Source organism: Triticum dicoccoides, chromosome 7A (assembly GCF_002162155.2).
Source record: "Triticum dicoccoides isolate Atlit2015 ecotype Zavitan chromosome 7A, WEW_v2.0, whole genome shotgun sequence".
NCBI classification, from domain to species: domain Eukaryota; kingdom Viridiplantae; phylum Streptophyta; class Magnoliopsida; order Poales; family Poaceae; genus Triticum; species Triticum dicoccoides.
In genome coordinates this window covers 736,613,149-736,616,463 of record NC_041392.1, presented here as the reverse complement: position 1 = coordinate 736,616,463, position 3,315 = coordinate 736,613,149, and the positions used below count along the sequence as shown (strand labels likewise).

Below are 3,315 nucleotides of genomic sequence, written 5' to 3'. Positions count from 1 at the left end.
TTCCAGCAGGCCTTCAGGGGATCGTATGACATAAGCTCCAGCAGAGTTCCATAAATAGATCACAGAACCAAACATATGCGTCTGAAGCTTCAGGCAATTCGCACTTCAGGAGGAGGAAGAAAGCATCGTCCAGTGGCAAGCACTAGCAGCACTTTCCCAGGGGCCATGCCTTCCTCCAAAAACCACTCTGCCACCTAAGCCATGATGAACAAAATGTAGCATTCCTGTCAGATAGAAGTTTTTTTTTTTTGAGGATCTCAAATGGAACACAAAAGCACCCGTGATCATCAGAAAGAGCAGAAATGGAACACAAAAGCACCCGGAGAGCAAAACATCAGTTGTGGATGGCGATGAACTGGTAACTGCTGCTTACCTGCGGATTTGAATGGATTTGAACGGGCATCTACAGCACAACTGCCTCGCCTTCTCGGTCACTCACAGCGATCGCTGCTGCAGGCTCCTCTTCTTCTTCTAATTCTTCGGGTAAAGCTTTGGAACAACGGAAAAAGAATGAGCATTAATTTGCACTGTTGGGCCCGAGAGAAGAGAATTAAGCTAGCGAAGTCTACAGAAGCCTGGCTGCGGGAGAGAAAAAGACTTACGAATCCGCTGGCAACGAAGGGTGGGCCGGTTAGTATGGGCATCCAATGCGAGCTCCAACATATCAGCCGCTTTCTGCACTGCTGGCAAGCAGTGTTCCGCAGACTTTCTGTAGAGAAGGGAGGTGCCGCACGTCGACGTCCAAGTCACCACCAGTGATGTGCGACGCTCGTGCACAGAAGAAGTGGGATTCAAGCCTGGGCATAGATCCTCGCGGAAACATAGATGGCCCCGTCTGGAAATCTAAGAACACACACTTTCTCAGGCAAGGGAATGCATCATGGCCAATGATAAATCTTTCGACAGGAGTGTATTGGGCTCTGGTGGTGTTCAGGTTGAGAAAACAAAGAGCGGGCAATTTCCCAAGGATCTGAATGTCGACCTCCGGCCTCACCCTGTCCACTTTTATAAACAAGTAGGAGAGGACGGGAAGAAATGATGAATCCATCCATGTAGGCAATCTCGAGGTACAACTATCAACCAAAGGGCGTGGAGGTGTGGAGGTGGCACCCAGCCGTCCCAGCTGGCATCGAGCCTTGCATCCCCATGATGATAAATTGATAGAGTACGCAATTTCTGCAAATTGGCCAAGGTCATCAACAAAGAATTACACACACTCTCGTCATCTCCCATCCACAAAACGCGAAGCACCCTCAGCTCCACCAGCTTCCCTAGCTCTTTCTCAATCGCATTAGTACCACCCACCGTCACAACACTCAGCTCTTCTAAGGACACCAAGTTTTCTATCCCAACCGGAAATCTCCTGCACTCAGAAATATATAGGCACATCACATTTCCTAGCCAAACAACACTCAGTGGCGCCTCCAAAGGTTTATCCGCCCTGAACCTGATGTCCAATGTTTGCATAAATTGAAGTTTTCCTATTTCAATGGGGAGAGGGTCAACCAGTGTACCTAGTAGCCCTAGGTACCTCAGGTGTAATAAATTCTCAACACACCTCAGATCAATTTGGTGGCTACTTTTCCGAAGATCACAACCTGATAAGTCCAACACACGCAGCAGCTGGAGGCTTGAAAGAGACCGGATCAGATTATCATCAGTTCTAAACAGAGTAACAGACCTCAACTTTGACATACTTGTGGCATCAACCCGATGAGTGGTGAGCTCTGACATGCTATTTTGAAAAGATAACCTGCGAACCATGCTATCTGAATTGTTTTTGTTTTGCTTAGAGCCATCCCATATAGTAACGAAGTTTTCTTCGCTGGATAGAGAACATCTGAGATCAAGTACCATATCATGTACTCGACAACCTTCCAACCTAAAGCCAATATCAGAATATATTGGCTGAATCAAGTTTGTGTTTATCAGCTCACTGTAATATCTCTCTCCCACCTCAAATAGGCTAATTTCTTGTTGTCCACCTTGGATAAAGCCTTTAGCTATCCACCTCCATATCAACTTTCTTTTATCTATCTCGTAATCTTCTGGGAATATACTGAGATATAAGAAACAAGTCTTGAGATGGGAAGGTAAATCGTAATAGCTGAACGATAGTATTATTTGCATATCCTTTGTGGTACCACCTTCTGCAATTCCACGACCAATGGAACTGAGTACGTTATCCCATTGATACTTTGGCTTGATATGTTGAGCATCACTGGCTAAAAGACTGGCAATAGTAATGATGGCTAGTGGTACTCCACCACATTTTTTCAAAATTTCTCTAGACACTTCATCCGATTCAACGGGACATTCACTTCCTTGAGGGAATATTCTTTTGTTGAAGAGCCTTTTGGAGCCATCGTCATTAAGAGATTTCATCTGATGAATAATATCACCACTAGATGGGCAACATCCTTGAGCGACACTGGTTATGCAGGTTGTCGTCATTACTCGACTTCCAGGACCGCTCTTAGGGAAAGCACACTTGATGATTTCCCATGCTTCTTCATCCCATATGTCATCAATCACAATTAAGTACCTGTGTGATTTTTTTAGAGCTTTAGTTCACATATCAATGAAGATGTACATAAACAAGTTTTATTTTTCTAAATTTTATTGGTCAAAGGGTATATAACTGAGGTCATGATATAGCCTTAGAATTTAAATCAATGAGTTCATACCTCTTATCCTGAAGAAACGCTCTCAGCTCATCAATGAGTTGTTGATTGTCCCTATCAGATTCATTGATATATGGAAACTTAATCCTATCAAGTCCGTATAGTATCTTCTTGAAAATCCTTGTTATATTGGGATTCCGAGAAACTGGAACAAACACTCCACAGTCAAACTGCACTATGATCTTGTCATACACTGCTTTGGTAAGTGTTGTCTTGCGTAATCCGCCAAATCCAACAACAGACATTGTCTTGAGTTGTTTGGTGGACATCTCATCTCCATCAAGGAGCTTCTCGATCAGCTCGTCCCGTATGCCCTCGATACCTACAAGCTCCGAGATGTCTCTGTACACGGCCTTCAGGCGAGGGTCAATACTGTTCCCCTCACCCTCGGTGCGCGTCTCAAGCATGTACTTTTGACGGAGCTCACCCAGCTCCTTGGAGAGCTCCTGCGCATCTTGGACGGCGCTGAAGATCTGATGGAGAGCCTTGCCGTTGCTAAACAGCTTTTTTGTTCGCTTGATGAACTTCTTAACTCTGTTCTTCATGTTGTTGGGGCCGACATCGCCATGGCTGCCGTCATACACGCGGACCATGTAGGTGTCCACCGCGTCCTCACTAGTGCAGAACCGGG

General features: G+C 45.3%; 1 pseudogene; it reads right to left on the bottom strand.

Moving 5' to 3' along the window:
* Nucleotides 1–664: 664 nt before the first annotated feature.
* LOC119334130 overlaps nt 665–3,315 on the bottom strand; it is a 13,618-nt pseudogene continuing 10,967 nt past the window's right edge.